Source organism: Myxine glutinosa, chromosome 2, assembly GCF_964187855.1.
Source record: "Myxine glutinosa chromosome 2, kmMyxGlut1.1, whole genome shotgun sequence".
NCBI classification, from domain to species: domain Eukaryota; kingdom Metazoa; phylum Chordata; class Myxini; order Myxiniformes; family Myxinidae; genus Myxine; species Myxine glutinosa.
In genome coordinates this window covers 90,897,626-90,921,605 of record NC_136262.1, presented here as the reverse complement: position 1 = coordinate 90,921,605, position 23,980 = coordinate 90,897,626, and the positions used below count along the sequence as shown (strand labels likewise).

General features: G+C 43.3%; 1 protein-coding gene across 2 annotated transcripts in view; it reads right to left on the bottom strand.

The window, feature by feature from the left end:
- Positions 1-23,980, bottom strand: part of LOC137421585 (tyrosine-protein kinase ZAP-70-like) — a 137,043-nt gene that overhangs the window by 81,732 nt on the left and 31,331 nt on the right. The window contains exon 1 of one of the 2 annotated variants that reach the window (XM_068107789.2): positions 10,920-11,061. The exons of the other annotated variant lie outside the window; for it this stretch is intronic. The gene's annotated coding sequence lies outside the window, so the exon portion shown is untranslated. Of the gene's footprint in view, positions 1-10,919; positions 11,062-23,980 lie in introns of those variants that run through there. 2 annotated transcript variants of the gene reach the window in all.

The window sequence follows — 23,980 nt, the reverse complement described above, 5'->3', positions numbered from 1 at the left end:
ACAACATTTTACCACAACAATAAAATAAAAAAACATTCTCATATCCACAACACTGCACCCTCCTCCCCTTAGGCACGTCCCGGGCCTATAACTTTTACCTTAGTGTGGCACGTAGGTGTAGTTCCCTCTACTTTTAACCTGACCCTGAGTGCGACAGTTTTAAAACATAAATAAATGTGTCCCGCTGCTCCATTGCACCCTGCCTAACAGACTTACGCCCACAGTTAACCGAATTGCGGAATGGTCTTCAAACTATACACTGACGGTGGGAAGCATTATTTACAATGACGCTATTTTTATTTACAAAACTAACCCAGCACCTGTGATTGTTCTTTCTGGGGGGGAGACAGTCTGCTCTGCATCGACGCACCATTAAAGCACCCAAAAACGCACCAAAGCGCCCTCAAGCACCAATCGGTGCACAGTCATCACTGTTCATGAATGTTCAACAATAAAAAATAACGAAACAACCCCTAACCCTGCAGGTGATCTCTTGCTCTTCGGCTCCCTCTGCTGGTGATTATTATTTGGTCTTCCAGATGTTGTCATTCTTTTGCTTTGCTTACTGGCGGCCTATTTGTGTTAAAACTTGCACCCAATGTGTCCTTTTTATTTATTTTATTTATGGCCCACAGGGCCGACTAGTGTGGTTCACCTGTGGGGCATCGGTGCCCTGTGGCCAAGGTCCGCCAGCAAGATTTCGGGCCCTCATGGCCGGTTCCAGCAGAGGGGCCATGCCCCAACCCATGGGGTCCATAAGTGGTGCTCGGCCACAGACATGTGGTCCATAATGTGGTGCATCGATGCAGACAGCTGGTTCTGGGAATTTCGGGCGCACAATGGCTGACCCACGCACGCTCCCCTCGGCACCCAATGGCGCACAGGTCATGTGGGAGACAAAAGGGGAAAGACAATTGAGCGAGGGGTAAGGTCACAAGGGTACACATCAATAAGGCAATGCAAGGCGAAATGCGTACGGAGGGCGAAGTGAGAAAGCTCGTCCCTACCGTACGTCACCCCCCTGTCACCTACCCTACCCTTGCCCTTACCCCATATGTACAAAAATCTACACATTTACAAATTCGTCACTACTGTCACGTCTTCCCCATATTTCCCCTATACCAAATTCGTCTCCACAATCCCTCTATCCAAAATTTGCCATCACCAAATTCATCATCAATCCTCATAAGGAGGAAGAGATGGAACAACAAAACACAATGTCACACCCACGTCATGATGCGTCTCACATTCCAAACATCTGCACAATAAAATAACAAAACATGGCATGGTGTGGAGGTACGTCATCTCAGGTGAGTGCATGTAGATGGTGCGAGGAGACTTCAATCCTAACTATCCTCTAAATGACATTAACACACTTTACACTACCCGGGGTCTTTCTCCTGCCAAACCATTGGCCCACTTACACTATGGGTTCTAAAAACCAATTCCCATTGACCAAACTGTGGTGCTTTTCAATTTGGGGTCTCACTCCCCCGATTCATCTCCCGGTGCCCTCGCACTATTTCTGGGCCGTGACGTGTAGCTCTCCCAGCAGGTCTACCCACCTGCACACCTCCACCACTGCAGTTGCCTCCGAGCTTACCTGCTCCTTACCCTAACCTAACTACCTGGGGAAGGCCCTCTGGCGCTCTCCCCACTCGGTGCCCTCTCTGGCACTGGGCTACCCGGGTCCGTCCTCCGGATCCTCGGGCCCCACTGACACTAACGGCTCCCAGAGCCCACCTGCGGCCTCACCTGGCCGACATCCTCACAGTGGTGGAGTGCCCAACCAACTACACACACTAACAGGCTACACGCCCAGCCATTTCCACAACACTAATGCACCCATCCACAATACCATTCTGCAACCGCACCACAAATGCCAATATCCAACCACAATTTACCTATACCCTCTACCTAACACTTACACTACCCGCCCCGGGTACTCGTGAAAGGGGTCCACTCTTCCCCCATTCACACCTTCGCACCATCCACTCCACTCCACAATTTCCACCATACTCACTCCACGACCATCCATTCCTATACTCCATACCATTTATTCCATACACCTGTCCTTCATTCACCTGTCGTTGCACACCTGTGCAATCCTACCTGGTGCCACCTGCACCCTCCTCCTCTTCCTGGACCATTTGGTCAACACAACACGCAATCACCACTACTCCCTCATACCATCCATTCACCTGCTCCATACACCTGTTCAGTTGCACACCTGTGCAATCACACCTGTTCAATTCTCACGCATACGGCATCATCTCATCTAACTACTCCCCTCTGAAACTTGCGCTTCCCAGTCGTCCTTTAAACTATTGCGCTCCCACGTCATTATCATCCACACTAAACTACCTGCGTCCCCACTACAGGTATCAGTCACTAACTAACCTTAACGTTACCTAATATCATCTTCGCTAGATCCCTACCAATATCCTAACCCACCCGGGCTAGTTTTCACTGCCATACACCCCATAATCTATAGCTCCTTTGCCCCACTCTGTGAGGGATGGTGGATTTGCCATCCCACCACATCGGGGGTCTCTCTATCAATTTTGCTCGTCCAAATTCCAACCAATTCAAAAATTTTCCATTTACTGCCAATTCTACCCACTATTATAAATTTCGTATCAAATCACTACCATCATCATCCGTCTACTTATTACATCCTCTCGGTGCGCCAATTCACGTCTACAGCCCGGCTTCGTACAGCCGAGCAATGAACGCGGCTTCTTTTGTGCCGGCAGCTGGATGCGTCCCGCATTCGGGGCAGGGGCGGGGGCTTACCCGGGCCGAGATCCCACGCACCACCTTGGCGTGGAGCCATCCAATGTCCCGATCTCGACCTGCCGGCACGTCTCAATAGAAAGTGGTCACCATGACGACCCGTCCTATCGGGCTGCCCGCTCCGCCTAGTGGAGCCCGGACGCGGCCGTTCCACGCGAGGCCCAGCGTGGATCGCGCACGGCGGTCCTTTCGAACCCGCCGTGGCTCGGATCCCCGCTGGTTCTCGTGGCACGCGAAGCCCGGCACGCACCGAGGGCCCGATTCGGCTATAAGTCGCTCTAACCGCTAAACCGGTTACCGTCGATGCTTCACCTGGACGCTTACATGCATACGCTACCCCTTTCTTGCTCATACCTTTCCTTACACACCCAGGTACCCTCATTCTGCTCACCGACTTGGTCACACACCTGACCACCGAACACCTTGGCACACATTCGTCGCTCGCACACCTCACCAACACACCTCTTCGCGCCCCTTTCTCGGTCACCTCCTTTGTGACAATCACAGGTGTGCTCTCACCCGCACACCCAACCACGTGCCTCACTACCAATTCCAGCGTGCATTCCCACTCACGCTCTACCATTCCAGGTGTGCATCCTTCCATTCCAGGTGTACAATCCTCGCTCACCTGCCACAACCAACTCACGCTCCGTGTCACTCTCACTACTCTCACCTCCACTCTCGGACGTGCACTCACCCTTACTCTCGACAGCGCACTCTTTCCTCATGCACCTGTCCATTACACACCTTTCTCGCGCACACTCTTCCGCACATTGTCCCGTTACACCCTCTGTAACACTCACCACAGGCATGCATTCTCCCTTACTCTTGACAGCATGCGCTTTCCCCATGCACCCGTCCGTTACACACCTTTCTCGCGCATCCTCTTGCGCACACTTTTTCGTTACTTCCTCCGTAACACTCACCACACCGCGCTTCCCTGTGCCCCCTCGCACACGCGCTTCGACCAACTCACTCTTGACGGCACACTCACTCCTCGGCGTGCACTTTTTCCTCACACACCCCATGGTCGGACATTCTCGCACACCTCTTTTTTCGCACACCTGACCTGTCGCACACTTCACCAACGGCCTCTCACGAACACCCGGATCCAAACCAATCCCCAAGCCGACTGAAGCTTTCCTCACATCATATACATTGCCACTCACCTCCGTACATCGTCTCCGCACCTCCTTTGCCACCTGCAAACTCTTTATTTGGTTAGTGAGCATCACATCATGAGTTGAGCACCGACCTTGCACATATTCCATCACCTCCTCCTGGATTTCTCTTTTAGTTTCTGTCCGTCCCTTCTTAATTTCACTCACCTCTTCTTCCACTTCCTCTAATTTTTGTTTAACCTCTTTTATTTCTCGGTGCGTCTCCTCAAGTTCGTCCTCTAAGGTTACTGTGACCGTCTCTATGTGCATCCTCACCTGCCGGTCCTTTGTCTCCATTATCTCTGTCACCTCGTCCACCCTCATTGTCAGTTCCTCACGTACCATCTGACATTGCCTCTGTGTCGCTATCAAGTCATTTTTAATTTCTTTTTGTGTCGCCTTTAACCCTCCGAGTACTGCAGTGTTCCTTTGAACCTGCTCCACTAACTTCGTTTGTCCCTCTGTCAGCTGTTCCACCTCCTCCGTCAGATCTTCTATTCCCCCTTGTAACTTTGCCGTATTATTTCTCACTTCTTTCTCCATACGCTTCTCACCTTGCTTTACCTCCTCGCGTAGCCCCGAAACCTCCTCACCCACACCTCGTCGTATCTCCTCCTTCATCTCCTCCCTTTCTTTTGTAGATGCCGCCCTCATCTGTCCCAATTCATCCCTCTGAGCATCCAGTTTGGTTTCTACCCCGATTTTTACCTCCTCTATCTGCTCTCCCATTTGTTTAATTTCTCGGGCGGATTGCTCCCCTATCTCCCGCAATTTGCCTTCCATCCTATTTTCTAACCCCATTAACCCATTTTTCACCTCTTTTATCCCATTGTCTAACCCCTCAAATTTCTTGTCTAATCCCTCACCGGTACCCCTCGCTTCGTCCCTCATTACTCCCAATTGCTCACTCTGAGCATCCATCCGGTTCCCCATTACCCCCATTTGGTTTCCCATTACCCCCAGGTCTTCACTTGTCTGGACCATGAGCGCCTTTATTTGTTCCATAAATAGGCCCCAATCCATCGGCGGCGCTGCTACGGTCACGGGCGCGGCTAAATTTGGCGCCACAATAATCAAGTGCGCGAGGCCGCCATTTTGTGCGTCTGATACTCCCTCAACCGCCTCCTCATTGCTCCCCTCCATTTGATCCTGGGTTACTCCTAACCCCTCCTCTAGCTCACCCACCGGCATTCGATCGCCTTGACCAGCCATGGCGCGATTTCAAAATTCGGGTTTTATAAAACAAAACAAATTTCGGCCGCTCCAAATTTTGACCAAATTTTTTTTTTTTCCTCTATTCGTTTTTTAAAAAATTTGGTTCGGGCCTCGAATCCCACTCCCAGACACCAATTGTTACTGATCGCGGATAAAGATGTTAGTTACCGAGCGGTTTGGTATTGCCGCGACCGTTACAGGATCCCTGACTCACCCGATTCACCCAGAACCTTGGCCGTATCGCACCACAGCTGCTCAATGAGGGAAAAGACAAAAACGACGCAATGCAAGAGGAAAAAGGAATAAAACGAGAAGACGTACAGACGAGTAATGGGGTTTATTATTTACACACACAAGCAAAAAGGAGCAATCAAGTTTATTTACAAGCACATAAGACGCAGGTGACACAGGGAAAATACTAGCTTACCTACAGGCTTAATTAACCCAGGACAGAACAAACAAAAGACACTGACTCACGCGGGGAATTGCAGGAATGGCAGGATGTGGATGGCTGGAGGGAGAGGGAGGTCCAAGGGGGTCCCGCAGCACAACCGGCGCGTTTAGCAGCCGCCGTTCAGGCCAGGCCCCACGCTGCTGTTTTGGCTGCTGTGTACGTCGCGTGCTTTGCCAGGCCTTGTCCGACTCGTCTGGTCCAAACCCTCAACTCTTTCTTGGTTCTCTCACTCCTCACCACCGACTCCTCACCGCAACCAACTGACCACCGACTCCACTGACTGACTCTTCACGACTCTCCCTTGACCACCAACTCCCTCTGGCAACCGACTCAGACCAACTCAGAGTGCATCTCTCCTGGGAACACCCCCGCCGTGGGTTATATAGGCCCCGCCCCTCAACCTTTGCGAACCTCCCCCAAACGTTCTCTCCCCGCCCTCTCAAGCCAAACCCCTTGTTCATGGTTGGTCGAGGTGGGGCCGGCTCACTCCTCCCCTCTCTGACGAGGTGGGGACCCGCCTTCCTTCCCCCAACCCTGCCTCGTGGTCAATGGCGGATGAAGGGAAAACCGCCCAACATGCAGTTGGCAATGCGAATTGCAATTGACGGGAAGGGGGGAATGGAAGTGTTGGCAGTGGGAATGAAGGGAATCTATCTCTTTCACTGGTGCAATGGAGTATTTCAATTAATGGAAGACACAGCCTTACACTAATACACATAATAAGGATATAACTGTCAAAAAAAAGATATATCGTGTCCTGCATGTATGTTTTATGGACTAACTACGGAAACGCCCTTTGACCTTTATACAACCACAAACGGAGGGAGGAGGGGTGATATTTTACAACAACCTTTTACAACAACATTTTACCACAACAATAAAATAAAAAAACATTCTCATATCCACAACAATATGTATATATATATATATATGTATATATATATAATATATATGTATATATTATATATATGTATATATATATATATATATATATAATATATATGTATATATTATATATATGTATATATATATATATATATATATATAATATATATGTATATATTATATATATGTATATATATATATATATATATATGTATATATTATATATATGTATATATATATATATATATATATATATATATATATATATATATATACATATATATACATATATATATATATATATATATATATATATATATATGTATATATATATATATATATATATATATATATATATATATATATATATATATATATATATATATATAAAGTCAGTGCCTGCTATTCGCGGTTCTACTATTCGTGTAATCCGCGTATTCGCAGTTAATACGAGATGTGGCATGTTTCTCTATTCGCGGGAAAGTGTCCCACAAATTTGTGGTTTATTTTCTATTTGCGGCCGTTTTCCTCAAATTCGCGGTTTTTCAGGGACGGAAAAAAAAATTCACAAGCCGCTAGCTTGACACATTTACAAAATCCATCTTTTACCAGCCATGCATAAAGCGCTGGACATACGCAAAAAAGCATATTCTCCAAGCCGTGAGCATGACCTGCTTCTGCAGCCGCTAGCTTGTCATACCGTATCTTACTATAATTCACCAAATGTCCATCCATCTGTCTGTCTGTCTGTTTGTCTGTCTGTTCGAAGGTACCGTAAAAACTGCTGAACCGATCGCAAAGATATTTTGGGTGGATAATCCTGGGATCTCCAGGAGTAAAATAGGCTATTTAATTTTCCCAATTTCAGCTTTAGTCTCCAGCATTCTCAGGTTTGGACTCCCGCATAACATTCGCGTTCGCATAACGTCCATTGTTCTCATTGTGACGATGTTGCTTTCCCGGGTGCCGCGCGATCGGTGCAGCCGTTTGTTCGGCACCCGGGAAAGCAACATGTCTCCATCGACCGCTAACAGATCACTGTCTCCATCGATCTTGCCAAGGCCGTAACAGCTATCAGCTCAAAATCCTTTTAACTGTTGATTTGGTACAGTTATACGTATCGGGAATTTGGTAAACGTATCGGGAGTACATACGACATAGCAATTGTGAACACGATTATCGATCACGATTCACGATCACGATCATCACGATCATAGTGTATCGATCACGATTTGAAACACGATGGAATAATATTTACCGATATGAACAGTGATGTGGCTTTTATTGAAATTCTAAAGATACTGTTTAGATTTTGATGATTTGCGTGTGATATGATTCAACGGATGTTTATATGAATCGTTTAAAATAAAATTAAAAACCTTCAATTTCTGATATTTTGCCTTTTCATTTGGGCCTCCCAATTGAAGCCCCGCCCACAGGGTGGGTACCGTTGGTCGTCTATAAAACCCATCTTTCATCAGCCATGTGCTGTATAAAGCAAATGGACATACGTACGCAAACAAAACATCTACGAGCCGCCAGCATAACTTGCTTATACATTCACTGCTGTGCGATTTGTGTTTTTATGGCTTTCAAGGCCGCAAATTTTATCCGGACTATAATCGAGAGCTTCACGGGATGTTCCGCCAGCTACGAAAACAAGTCAACCCCTCGAATTATAGAATGCAAATGCTTCATCAAATCTATTACAGCTTGCAATTTTTGGTAAAGCATCATCAGAGATCTTACACAATGGGAATGCTTCGGGGGATGTTCCATCAGCTACGAAAACATGTCAACATCCAGCGAGTTATAGAATGCAAATGTTTCATTAAATCTATTGTTGAAATTAGCAGATAGGCTCAATACGGCATCATCCGATAACATCCCCCTCAAACAATGGGCAGAGTATTCACCCCTCCCGCAGATACCCACAATGCTCGCATTCCTACATATACAGACTGTGTCCTGGATCTTGATCATCCTTCTCGTCCTGTTGCTTTGACCTGCGTTTTTGACTCTCACTCTGCTCATTGTTGAATCATGGCTCCCAAGCGCAAGACCAGTGCCGGAGATGCGTCGACTACCAATAGGCAGAAGAAAGTGATGTGCCTGAGCCAGAAAGTAGAGTTGCTCGACCGGCTTTCGAGCAGAGAGTGCGGCCTCTGTGGGCAGGCATTACAGCGTCAACGAATCCACCGTTCGCTACATACAGAAGAAGGAGAAGGCGATTAATGAGAGAGTTTCAGCAAGCACTGCATTGAGTACGAATGTGGTCACCCATGTCCCGAATATCCACATGGAAAGGATGGAGAAGACTCTCAGAATATGGATCGAGGACAATACACAGACGAGGAACTTCATGCTGAAAATCATGTTGCTGAACCATTCCCTAAACCCACTCACCGAGAACGAATTGGAGGCCATTCCAAAGGTTTCCGAGGAGGAGGAGACGGGCAGTGGTGAGGAAGAGGTGCCGAGATCCAACCTCACAGTCCAGTTCCTGGGCGAGTTGCTGCAGGACATGCGGGCGCTTGTCGACAGGATGCAAGATGCTGACCCAGTCGTGGAGAGGTACCTCAAGTTCAAGAGAGCCTTGGATGATGTGCTGCTCCCATACAAAGAGCAACATCAAAATGTTGGGCAATCTGTCAGGCAGATCCCCATTACCCATTTCTTCAGCCCTGCTCCCTCCACCTCAAGACCATCAACACCCTCTCCTGCCACCCTCTCAGCATCCTCACCAGCATTCTCACCAGCGTCCTCACCTTCTCCTACCTCTCCTGCCTCTCCCTTAGTGCACGATTTTGCTGCACCATCATTTGGGTCGCCCTCAAAGTTCGAGGAATTCATGCGATTTTAATTCATAATCATCATCATTTGCAAGTTAAGTGTGTTTGTAAAATAAAAAATTTAAACAGTACATGATGGTGTTGTGTTTTTTTAGTTTCACGGTACGGTATGGTTAAGCACTTTTGATAAACTGTAAGCGCATTGCTTCAATAAATTGGATGGTACCTGATGTTGTCGTTTTTTAAATTTGTAAGCATTTTTTTGTGAAACTGTAATTATGTGCATTTGCAGTCGAAAACATTTTAAACTTTAAAAAATTTCCTCTATGAACCAGGAACCGCTAGGAACCTATAACCTATCCCCCTTTTCCCCATTGAAACAATGCCGCAGCATACATTCATGGGATTTTCATCGACCTTCGCGGATTTTCATCGACCTTCGCAGATTTTTGTTGACATTCGCGGGTTTTGTCTCGCCATTTCCGGGACTTTCATCAACCTTCGCGGATTATCGTCGACATTTTCTGGATTTGCCTCACCATTCGAGGATTTTGCCTCGCCGTCGCGGTTTGGTCCTCTCTATTCGTGGATTTTCGCGACTCGGGAACTTATCCCCCCTTTTTCCATTGAAACAATGCCCCACTATTCACGGTTTCGCAATTCACGGATTTTCCAGGAACGTATGCCCCACAAATAGCGGGCTCCCATGGTACCATAAAAGTGAAATTGTATGTTTGTTTTTGTTTGGTTGTTTATTTATTGATATTGGCTTTAAAAAAAAAACCTACAAATCCAACAAAATTTTGCATGCTGCCTAAGGGTACCCCAATTATGGTTTCTGTCGGGGTAGCATATCTGGGGGAGGGAATTCAGGATGGGGCGGAGACCACAATTCGCTCCATGTAAATGTGTATCATATATCGTCACCCGGTGGTATCTGGTATTAAAAATCATCATCTTAGATGAGGAAACATTAAACAACTTAACAATATGCATTTCGGTGATGTTGAAGTCTAAGTGAGAATAATTCAAAACTTTTAAAATGTTTAATTTCACTTATTTTAAGCAGAGGTTCAAACAAAAACAAACAACACAGCTTCTCAGCCAAGGGGAGAAATTTTTGCTCACGCCATACATCAGCAACAAGGTTGATTGACTTCTCAGCACATAGAAGATGCCATCGGGCAAATTATATTGTGAATACAGCAGAATGTTTGTGAAGTATAACATGTCCTCTTTTGATTAAAATCGTCAACAAAGCGATGGGTAAAAATGCCGAATACACATACATACAGAAAGAACCTTGCCATTTCTTAGACAATTGTGAGTATATCATTCATAGAACACTGTAAATGACCCAAGAGTGTAAAAACTCCTCCCGAAACCTGACATCGATGTTCAAATCGTTTTGTAACCCTTCTTCCTATAAGAGGGCAAAACGGCAAGTATAATGAACCTTTTGTTCATATTTAATCAAACATTAAATAGTCCATTAACCTATAAAATCTTAATCACTTGAGTACACACAAGAAATATCCATGCAAGTTATATCTCTTTTTCCCCAAAAGGTCGACCCAAGAAAGTTCCAGAATGAGATAAATATATTTGTATAAATACCTGACTATGATCCTCTTCTGGACCTCAAGTACAGAAGGCTTCCCAAGAAGCTCCTCTCAGTATCTCTTTTTACCCACCAACATAAATTGTGAAAAGAACAGAGGCCGATTTGTGAGAGGACGAGAAGGAAATTGAGAAGTCTGGGTCATGGCTTGAGGGAGGAAATGAGAGTGGTGGGGAGGAGAGACGATCAGGGGAGGGGAAGAAAAGAAGTGTGGAATAAATGAATATAGAGAAAGTATAAGTTATACAAGAACAACAATAGATAGGTAGAATTATATTTTCATTGCAAATACATTGGAAATATGTCATCACAGGGAAAGTAAAGAGGATAAATAACTTATACCCTATTGACTGACTTGAGGAGACCGACAGTGGCGAGGGGACATCCCACAGAGTCAATGACCAAGGTAGTTGGTAGTTGATGTGCAGCCAGCTAAACATTGCCTCCTGTTGACAAGACAAATAATTGAAGCATCAGTACTTCACCACTGATGCTGTCCACATACAAAGTTGGGCAAAGAGAGGGTCCCCCTGGCGTAGACGTCGACTCTGCCACCGTCCTGCCTACAAGATGGAAGAACCTCATCTGGGTTATGGCCCACATATCAGAGGAGGAAGGCCAATCAAACAGCAGCTGGACTGGCATCAATATCCTGACTCGAGGTGATGTCAGTCCTTGATCAGGACAACATTGGTTATCTACCCACCATCAATGCTCTTGCAACACAAATGTCGACTGTCAACAAAGTGCTGAATCACTCTCGCCTTAATGCAATGTTTTGAGCTCTCCAAGATCGTATGTCGTGCCTTAATGCAAGATCGTATTTGACCAGACACTATACGCAAAAGCTGCCGAGAACTGATTGTTACGCAGGAAATGTTTAAAAATATATATTTTATTGAATTTCCCCAGACAATGCAGGATCCTTCAGTTAGTATACATATATATATATACAGCCGTGGGCAAAAATATTGACACCCTTGCACTTTTTTCAAATAATTCACCATTTCTTCCAAAAAATTGTTGAAATTAGAAAATATTTTGGTATCCACATATGTATTTCTTTTGGGTGCAGTGGAACAAAACAAAAAAGGCAGAAAATGACTAAATCTTAGCTTATTCCACACAGAAATCCTAAAATGGACCGGACAATATTATTTGCACCTTTTAGAAGTTGTGAGAAATAATTTGATTTCAAGCAGGTGATTCTCCTTTGCTTTGGAATTGAACTCACCTGTGGTGAGTTGCAGGTGCCTGCAATATAAAAATCACTCATTCAACCAGTTTGAATGGAGAAAAGGAGTCCTTCTGCTGTTTTGTGTCACTGTATGTACCGCAATGAGCATGGAGAAAAGAATGAAAACCAGAGAATTGTCTGAGGAGGTCAGACACAAGATTGTAGTGAAGCATGGACAATCTTCAGGCTTCAAGTCCATCTTCAGTGAACTTGATGTTCCTGGGTCGACCGTACGCATTGTTATCAGGAAGTTTAAGGCCCATGGCACTGTAGCCAACCTCCCTGGACGTGGCCGCAAGAGAAAACTTGATCGGTGCCAATATTTTTGGCCACGACTGTATACTGTATGTATGTATATATATATATACTAGCTGAAGGATCCGGCATTGTCTGGGGAAATTCAATGATATGTGTGTGTGTGTGTGTGTGTGTGTGTGTGTGTGTGTGTGTGTGTGTGTGTGTGTGTGTGTGTGTGTGTGTGTGTGTGTGTGTGCATATATATATATATATATATAAGAAACAGGAAGTAAATTCCTGCGTGGGGCCAGTGTGAAAAAATTCTGACAACCCGGGACTCGAACCCAGGAACTCATCACTTACGCTGTGACAGCCCACAACTATTGAGTCTACAGGATATCCTCAGAGATTTCTCACACGAACACTGCGAGCTTTATAATGGCCGATGTCTTACGTGCCTGCTAGGCAGACCCCGGATGTGAGTGTTTGTATGTGTATGTAAATGTGTAAAAGTGCATCGAAGATGAACTCATCTAACAATTTAAGAAACGAAGTAAATTCCTGCGTGAGGCTAGTGTGAAAAAATTCTGACTCAACCCAGGACTCGAACCCAGAAACGCATCACTTATGCGGTGACAGCCCACTGAGCTATTGAGTCTCTGGGATATCCTCAGAGATTTCTCACACTAACACTGCGAGCTCGATAATGGCCGATGTCTTACATGCCTGCTAGGCACGTAAGATATATATTTATATATATTTAATGAAATTGCCTAATATATATATTTCCTGCGTAACAATCACAAATCATATTAATCGATCGCTCCCAGAAAAATCCCATGAAATAACACTCACTCGAGGTCTAAATACAGATGTGTTATAATAAGCCTGCATAAAGCAATCTTTTTAAGAACAGGTGTACGTGAAACATCATAATTATTACCTCCGCCACCAAAGGTGGATGGAGGTTATGTTTTCACCCCTGTCTGTTTGTTACTTGCCGGAATAGATTCCAGCAAGTATGTTGGTTGATTGGTTTGTCTGTCTGTCTGTGTTTGTGCGCAGTACTACGTCTACATCATTGCACATAGCATCGCCATACACACATCGCCATACACACATATTTGCCTTGTCCTGGAATAGACTGTGTCCAATTTATAACTCTCTAGGCCCAAGGTCAAGCTCAAGGTCACCCAAAATGTGAAATCATGGGGGTCGAGTTTTCATTTAAAATATATTTCAAACCACTATAACTCTAAAAGTACAAGAGCTATGCATACACTTACTGTTACTGACATATAGGAAGTCACATACGACATTTCATTTGGCACCATGACCTTTGACCTTGAGTGACCTTGAAAGGTCAAACTCAAGGTCAAAAATTGTTTTTTTACTAATAACTCTGTCAAACGTTATCCGATTCCCTTCTAACCAACACCAAAATGTTCATTATGCAATTCCCAAAAAATAACATGTGGCATAAAATTGTCAAAAATGCTTAGTTTTAATTATTTTTTGGGGTCAAAGGTCAGGGGGCCAAGTTTTCATTGAAAATATATTTCAAACCACTATAACTCTGAAAGGACAAGAGATATGCATACACTTACTCAGTTACTTTCCATTGCTTAGTATATATACATGTATAGATTTCCCGCCATTTTGATCCAAAATGGCCGATACAAAAGTACATCCCGGCAAGTCCTCAGCCTCTGATCTGTTTGTCTGTCTGTTTGTTTGTGAACAAAATATTTCAAAAAGTTGTGGACGGATTCGGACGAAATTTGGCAGAGATGTAGCGTATGTGACAAGGACGGAATGATTAGATTTTGGTGAAGATCCAGATTCGGATCCGGCTACTAGGATTTTTGAAGTGATTCTTCACCATTGGAAGATAGGGCCAAAAACGATACAAAGCAGGATATCTCAAAAAGTTGTGGACGGATTTGGATGAAACTTGGTGGACATGTTGGGTGTTTGACAAGGCCGATTATATTCGATTTTGGTGAAGATCTGAATCTGGATTCGGATATGAGAATTATTTTATTTTTTAAGTGATTCTTCACCATTGGGAGATGGGGCCAAAAACGATACATAGCAGGATATCTCAAAAAAGTTAAGGATTGATTTGGACGAAACTTGATGGACAGGTTGTGTGTGTGACAAGGAAGAATCGATTCAATTTTGGTGAAGATCTGAATATGGATTCGGATATGAGAGTTATTTAATTTTTCAAGTAATTCTTCACCATTGAGTGATATGACCAACCAGGCGGAGGTTTGCTCTCCACTGAGTGCCGTTCTAGTTAAATATGTGTTGTTGACAACAAATCACTATATACAACCTCAACATACGATCTACACAAAACATATTACTTGATTGCTCCCGGGAAAATACCAGGCAGGGTATAAGAACATACTCACTGAAGGCCTGAACATGGAAGCGTTGTATAATAAACCAGTGTAAAGCAATCTTAATAACAGACGCACAATCGCACATGAAACATGATAATAATCAAAAGTGTTGTTGACAGCAAATCACTGCAACCTCAACATATGATCTTCACAATACATATTACTCGATTGCTCAAAGGGAAGAAAAAAAAAATGCAGGTAGTGTATAAGCACAAGTTTCGATCAAAGCCTGAAAGCCAATTATCTGATTTTTCTATTTTTTTTATTTTATGCCAACATAACCCTCGCTTCCTCTGGATAAAAGAGGATGCCATGCAAAGTTTGGTTGCACTGGTTCCTGTCGGGTCCGAATGCATAAGCATACAAGCAAACAAACACACAAGCACACAAACTTTCCTCTTTATGTTTATATATACAGTACATATATTAATATATAAAGCTCCTTATAATCACTGACTCATTGACTAATACACTGACTGACTCACTGATCGACTGATATTAATGTTCGGTACCTTCTGGGTGCCGTAGAAAGCTGAAATTTCACGTGCCGACGGACATCAAAGCCGGCACACCGGGAAAAAAAAATCACAGAACCGTCGGAAAGCATCCGGAAATGAAAATTTATGTTTGGGAACTTTGAGTTGTTGTTCAAAAAGAGATAGAACCTACATAGATTTTTCTTGTATGTACTCAAGAGACTAAGATGTAAATAGGTGATTGAAGTATTTAATAGGCGTGATTAAATATGAGAGAAAGGTTCATTGTAATGATGGGCATCTGTTGATGCACTATATACAGTGCATTCAGAAAGTATTCAGACCCCTTCATTTTTTTCACATTTTGTTATGTTGCAGCCTTATGCTGAAATCGTTTGAATTCATTTTTTCACTCATCAATCTACAATCAATACCCCATAATGACAAAGAGAAAACAGGATTTTCGGTACCTTCTGGGTACCCAGCGATTTTGGCCTAAACAACACAGAAATCAAGAAAATGACCAAACACCAGGATCTCAAAAATATAGTCAAAAGATCCTGGAAGCTAAAGAACACCAAAATTGCACCAGTGATTATTGGAGCAACATGAATGATAAAGAAAAACCTTACGGGTATCTTACAAACCCATCCCTGGGAATATTACTTCAACCGAAGTGGAAGCAGTCCGAGGCTCGGTGATGATCCTAAAAGAGCCCTCAGAACAAAACTTTGAGAAAAAGAAAACATCACCACTTGGTCTATGTACCACGACGACTCCCACCCCCTCCCCCCCCCCCCCCTTCCCTCCCTGCGCCATTACTGAAATGGGGGTGGATACTTCGAGACCTGTGAGGACTCTGTTCCACCTTCTGAGACCGCATATGGAAATAAATACACACACATGCACACACTTCTTGTATTTATGTTCTACAGTGCCTTCAGAGAGTATTCACACCCCATGACTTTTTCACATTTTGTTGTGTTACAGCCTGAATTTAAAATGGATTAAATTGAGATTTTTTTATCGCTGATTTACACTTAATAACTCTCATAATGTCAAAATTGAATTTTTATTTTTTTTATTTTTTACAAAATAATAAAAAATGTAACATAGAAATAGCTAATTAACATAAGTGTTCACCCCCTGAGTCAATACTTCATAGAAGCACCTTTGGCAGCGATTACAGCTTCGATTCTTCTTGGGTGTGTCTGTATCAGCTTTACACATCTGGATTTAGGGACTTTCTGTGTTCGAGCTCTTCCACGAGCCTCGATTGTCCAAAAAATAAAACCACACCACACAAATGTTTGTGAAAGAAATCTCAATGATTTGACATTTGCTTTTTGTACGAAAAATTCAAGTCACTGGCATTGATGAACGTTGTGTTTATTATCAAACGCACAGAGGATGGGGGAAAACCAGGAAACCAATCATAAATGGGACAATAAGCAAGGAAATAGAGTTGGGTGAGCCCAATTTAAAAAGACATGAGTGAACATGTAAAAGTGCTTAAAATTCCTGCTCATGGAGTGGATCCCAATTAATAAGAGAAATTGGTTTTGGATTAATGCAAGTTAGTCATGCTCAGTTATAAGGGATTGGGTCCTGAAGGACGCCAAAAAGCAATACAACATCCTTCTACTCCACAAGTCCAATATGTCATATCATATGGCAAACCATGCGGGAGGATGGCAGTGGGGTTGAGGTGAAAGAGGGCCCACCAGCTGAAAAGTTTTCCAACCGCAGACTCCAACCGCGATCTTCACGGAAAAAAGAAAATTCCATACATGCTTCACAGATATGTAAATTATGTTGATTTATTCAGCTTTCAGTTGTTTCAATGAAATTATGATTCAAGCCAAATATATTGTGTTTTTGTTAATTTCTTATTTTTGTATGCAGTATTTATATAATGATTATCTCGTAATAATAAAAATATTGAATATAAATAAATCTTACACTATAATTCGGCATAAAAGTGTATTTTCGGCAGTTTATCGGACTTGTGTGGGACCTGTACTATTGGAGCAATATGTGTAAGCCGACTATTTATTTGGGTTTTTTTGTGTAGACAGGCTTGGTTCTTCGATGAATGATGTGACAGAGGGTCGTAGGTAAATATATAGACAGAGGGACAACACAGGTATGCAACAAGGGGATGAACAAATTGGAGAGAGAGAGGAGAGAGTGATAAAAGGTAGGAAAGAGCTAGATAAGAGAGAGAAAATATAGCAGGAAAAGAGAGAAAAGTGAAAAAAGAGAAAAGATAGAAGGGAAGAGAGAAAAGACAAAAGGGAGAGAATAAAAAAGAGAGAAAAGACAAAAGGGAGAGAATAAAAAAGGTAGAAAAGACAGAAGGGAGAGAATAAAAAGAGAGAGAAATGACAGAATGGAGAGAACAAAAAAAGGTAGAAAAGACAGAAGGGAGAGAATATAAAGAGAGAGAAATGACAGAAGGGAGAGAATAAAAAGAGAGAGAAACGACAGAAGTGGGAGAATAAAAAGAGAGAAACGACAGAAGGGGGAGAATAAAAAGAGAGATAAAAGACAGAAGGGAGAGAATAGAAAGAGAGACAAAAAAAGGAGAAGGTAAAGAAAGAAGAGAAGAGAGAGAAGATATAAGAGATGAGATAAAAGATAGAAGAGAGAAGAAAAAAAGAGAGAAATGATAAGACAGAGAAAAAATTGAGAAGGTAAAGTCGACAGAAGAGAGAGAAAAGAGAGATGGTGTGTCAGAGAAAGACTTTTATGTGCTTTTATTATAAAAGTATCAAAACACACATGGAAAAACACCACAAAATTTTTTACAAGAAAAGAAAGTTGTACAAGCAAAAAGGATGTATATACATGTATATGTGGACATTGAGCGTAAGTACAATTTACAAAAACAAACTCAACACCTCATCTGTAAAAAAAAAAATCGTCGTTCACACTGCCGAAACTCAAATGGTAAAACTGCTCTAATTTTATCCGGGCCGACACGATTCCTTCAAAGCAAAAGAGCACATTTTCATCTCTGCCACTCAATTTGATCTTCCTAGTTTTATAAATTGCAAGTTCAGCAATCCCGCACAGAAAATTCAAGAAAGGGACCGCTGTCTTGCTCTTGGTGCTCCTTTCAATGCCATACACAAAAATTGGAACAGAAAAAACAAACTTCAATTTATAAAATAACTGTTGGAGGAAACAAAAAAGGGGTACCAATCTCCTACATTTCACAAAAGCATGGGTCACATTTTCAGCCTCTTCACAAAAAGGACAAACATTCTGTACAGAGGGATCAAACTTATTAAGTAAGTATTGGGTGACCAGGGCCTGATGAACTAATCTCCAATTTAAGTCTCCGGTTCGACCTAAAGTTGGAGACCTATACATCTCTTTCCACACTGGAGATAGGAACGAACAAGCCGGAAAGATCTCCTCCCACCGATTTTTTAAAGGTTTTGTGAAACCCGGTATAAGCACCTCTTGGCATATCCCATAAATAACTTTTTTTTCCATCACATGAAACACACCACAACCATCTGAATTTGAGAAGACACACTGTTGTTGTTTTTTAGGTCATTTGGAGCTCGGGGAAATAGAGATGAGAGTCCACCACTTCATCTACCCCAGTCCACCCGATATTTAATTCCCCGAAAGTTTTAATCACAACTCTCAAAACTTTGTCCACCATTCTAGATGACCGAACCCCCACTTTTGATGTGAGAGAGCCGGTGGATAACCATCCATTTAGGGAAGGCTTCATCAGGTCTCGCACTCTGTTTATTCCATTACTGGTGAAGCAATGCATACATGACCTGGAGGTTGAAATTTCAGGGAATAACCCATCTGCTTCCTGCAGCCAAGCATTTGTGAGGGGCTGCCACGGAACACACTCACCATACAATAAATGCTTTATCATCAACATGCGGAAAGCAATTATCCGACTCGGGACATGCATCAAGCTTTGGCCACCTGCATTTCGGGGTCTGCATACCACGTCTGGTCCAAGCCAATGGTGGCCTCCCCAGAAAAACTGAGTTAGAACCCTCTGAATGCCTGTGACCAAGTATCTAGGAGGTTGGAGGGAGATACCTTTATGCCAAATAAATGGAACCACGAGGTTATTTATTATTGTCACCCTTGCCTTAAGCGATAGAAGGTGGTGCAACCGTTTCCATCTAGCTAGTTTCTGCTTAATTCTTTCCGAGAAACCCTCCCAATTTTTTTGTTCATATGCTTGGACTCCTAGAAATAACCCTCAATATTTAAACCCCTCTTTATTCCAGTGCATTCCTCCTGGTAACACAGGCAGAGCTGAGGAAGGTGGACTGGGGCCCACCCATAAGGCAACACTTTTGTTCCAATTTACTTTTGCCGTGGAAGTGAGCTCAAACTGGGACAGACATTGAGAGACCTCACCCACCTCATTTTGGCTGGAAACAGCAACACAAATGTCATCCGCATAAGCTGAAGTGACCATTTTGTAGTTTTTTGTTAAGGAGACTCCTTCCACTGAATTGCAGAGCAAAGCTAGTAAAGGTTCGACCGAGAGACTGCAGAGCATACCTGAAAGTGGGCAGCCCTGACGGATGCCTCGCTGAAAGGGAAAAGGGCGACATAAGCTGTTGTTTACCTTCAACAGACAGGATGCATTTTCATACAACAACTTAACATAGGAAACAAAATTTTGTCCGAAACCAGCTCTCCTTAGTACAGCAAACTAAAAAGAATGGTCAACACTGTCAAAAGCTTTTTCTTGATCTAAAAGAACCAAACCAAAACCATGAGATGTAGTATGACCGAGACTGATCAAGTCTCTCACCAAAAAAATGTTATCGTAAATAGAATGTTCGGGAACACAATAAGACTGATCAATATCAATCAAAAGGGGTATGACTTCCTTTAGACGTATCGCGAGCGCCTTCGACAATATTTTATAGTCCGTATTTAGGAGTGACACAGGTCGCCAATTTGTGACGTCTTGCAAGTTCCCTTTTTTAGGAAGGAGACACAAAACTGACCTCCGGCAACTTAGTGGCAATTCACCTTGTTCAAGGCTATCATGAAAGATGTCAAGTAGGGCCTAGAATGGCCCAAAAGGCCTTGTAAATTTCAACTGGGAGGCCGTCAAGTCCAGGAGCTTTCCCATCTTAGATTCCTTTAAGAGCAGCAGTAAGTTCTCCAAGAGAGATGCCAGGCTCCAGTTGTTGTTGCTGGTCTTCAGACAGAGATGGGAGCAGTTCAAACATCCCGTTTCTGTTTTCCTGGTTCACCGTTCTCAAGGCAAACAGCTTTGAATAAAAGTTTCGTAATTCATTCTTGATGTCACTTTGAGAAGACAGAAGCGCCCCGGCAGAAGAGCGCAAAGTGTGAATTTGTTGAGAGATCTTCCTGTCTTTTCCAAATTGAAAAAGTCTTTGTTTGGTTTGTCAAGTTGGACATTGTCCATTCGCAGTCGGACAAAAGCTCCAGATGCACGCTCTTTCACCATTTCAGCCAGTAGTGTTCTTTTCTCTGACACCTGCTGGACATTTTCGTTGGACATTCCAGATTTCTGCTCACAATAAAGTATATCGTTTTTTAAGGCAGATATCACACCGAGTGTGTTACATGTATTATAACGACAGTATTGCTGGCAAAAGCACTTAATTTGGGATTTTGTGCAATCCCACCATTGCCTTAAATTTAGGTAGGAAAACTTTTGCATTTCACATTCTTTCCATACCATTCTGAATGCTTCTTTGAAATGCTCACTTTGTAAAAGTTTGACATTGAAAGTCCAATATGCACTTCTACAAATGTGATGAGGTAAGCCACATACAACAACGACCATGTGGTGATCAGAAAAACCAGATGGCCTTATATAAGAATTCTTGACAAGGTTTACCTTATCACGGTTAACATAAATTCTATCCAAACGAGCCATTGTCAAAAGATTTCTTGCGGCACAAACCCACTTGTACTGCCGGATGTTAGGGTTCTGTACCAGCCACACATCCACAAGTTGAAATTTTTTAACGAGCTGTGCCAAAGGCCTTGCACTCGGTGGATGAGGCTCAGGAGTATTTCTATCAAGTTGTGGGTTGAGGGTACAGTTGTAGTCTCCCCCCAGAAAAACCAACATATGCAGGTCAATAGTGCTTAAAAAACCTGCTAACTTGTGAAGAAAAGCACTTCTCGCAGAGTTAGCACTAGAGCAGTATACATTAGTCGTGCAAATCTTTTGATTACCACTGACAAACTCCACAGATAGTAAATGGCCCTTGCAAATTTCCCTACATCTGATCTCCAACGGCTGGAGTCTAGGATGTAACACTACTGCCACACCAGCCTTGGCATCAACAAAAGCACTGGAGAAAAAGTGACAACCTTTAAAGATTTTACGCCACTCAACCTCAGAAGACTGATTTGTATGTGTCTTTTGTAACATCATCACATCAATTTTTTCATTCTGAAAAATTTGAAACACCTGGAGGTGACGCACACAACTGCGACCACTGTTGATGTTTAAGGATGCTACTTTTATCTCCATTCTGTTAACTATTCATGAAGTTCCTTACCCGCTCGAGTTACACATTTTCTTAGCCTCTGGAATTGAGGTTCTGACATGTTAACCTGATACGGTTCACGAATCATGTTCTTTGCAGTCAAAATAAAATCATGCAGATTCGGAAAGTAGTCTTTGATTTTTACATGTCTTTTCCTGAACGTTTCATAAAGGAACTTATTAAAAACATTTTCTTGAGAAACCCTGGTGATGGTGTTGTCATCACCCACCTCACTCTCTTGAGCACTTAAAGCACTAAAGAGTGGAGTAGAAGAGGTTTCATCAGAATCAAGTGCTTCATCTTGATCTGCACCTTTTCCTACTATTTGTTGAACACTTAGTTTGGGAAACAGCAATTTTACAGGGTCAAGGACCTCCGCGCTCTTTGCAGACCCTTCCAAATTTACCATATCCCCTGTGGCTAGGAGTATGTCCCCCACCTCATCATCCCTTTCATTTTCATGTCAGGGAAGGGTTAACGTTATCCTCACAGTCGTAAGGACTTTCCCCTTTATTTTTTCCTCACTGGCAGATCCTGCTGCAAACTCGTCTGAGCGAGTTTGGTTATCAGGACAAGGACTTACCACATCCTGAGAGGATCGACTATTTTCCAGGTCATACTGAATCTCGGCAAGTGGTGCAAGCGGATCTTCCTCACGTACACACACTCCCGGTACCATTTCCGTTACCGCCAAGGAGTTTCCGGTGTAGGCCTCACCCTGGAGGTCCTGCGAGCCTGACACGATCTGAATCTTATTTTGTTTTTCTTTGGAATCACAGGATTCATCACCTGAACGCTTCTGACCTTTTTTCCTGGTGTCCGCTACGGATACTTCCATGTTATCATCCGTACTGTCATGTACAGTGGACAAAATTGGAGAAGGTTCAACCACTTTCATTCCCACCTTAAGTGGAGGGGCGGGGTTAGTCACTTCACATTCTAAATCGATCACTTCCCCCCCCGGTCGGGGTGGACGGGTCTGGCGCTTCGCTCACCGCAGTAGGTGGGGTGGGTGGGTTACACACTCGATCCACCTCCTCCCCGTCAGTGTGCGGTGAAGAGGAATCGCTCCTCACCAATCTTCCACTTTCCTGCGGTGTAACCGCATTGGGGCAGGGGTCGAACACCAACAAACAGATCAGCTATAGCCGAAAGCCATTGAACACAGCCACAGAGTGAAGAAAGACCTCCCCCCGGCGGCCATACTAGGCCGCCAGCTTAGGACCCTCTCAACACCGGACTGTGCTCTCGCTCTCTCTCTCTCTCTCTCAAAGACAAAGGTACAGAAAGGATGAAAACAAAACGCCAAAGCACACAGGATGGAAAAGGAGAGGGAGGGGTAGGGCAGGAGAGGAGAAAAAACACACAACGGACTCACCACAACACAGAGCAGTTGCTCACAGCCACCATGACGCCACACCCAAATCGCAACAGCCGGCAGGGGGCGAGAGAGAGAGAGAGAGAAAGAGAAAGGGAAAGAGAAAAACAGAGACTTTTGTATCTTTTTATTATAAAAATAGAAAAGAAAACCCCCAAATAGGGGTCACATTCTCATTTCAAGGAGGAAAAACAGAAAACAAAAAAGTTGATACAGTGAAATTATGTGCTAAACATTTCACAAAACAATAAACGTTTCTCCAGGATTTTACAAATAACTTCTTTCATGCACCATTTGGCCTCAAACTGTGGCAGCCTTCCTGCTATTGAGAAAAAAAGCAAAGTCCAACTTTACATGGCTCGTCAAGATTTTTGAACAAGAACAAGGCATTTTCCTCATTAACTCCGAGATCATCAATTTTTCTTTTTCTTGATTTAAATGCTGCCATTTTTGCCTGAGCAAGCAGGAAATTAGCTAACACATCATTCAAATTTTTGTGTGAGATGTCCAAGTCATAAATGAACACAAAAGTGTTGAAAACCAAACCAATCCTAACAAAACAATTCTGAAGAAAAATAAATAAAGGAGTCAACCGTTGACATTCAACATAGATATGCAAGAGATTTTCAGACCTTTTACAAAAAGGACATTCATCTGCCAGGAGATTTGAAAAGCGGTGCAGCAAGTGGTTAGAAGCGAGGATCCAGTGTGCAAGTCTCCATTGGAGGTCACCATGTTGTGGCGGTACAGGAGGATGATAGAAACCTTACCAATTAGGAAAA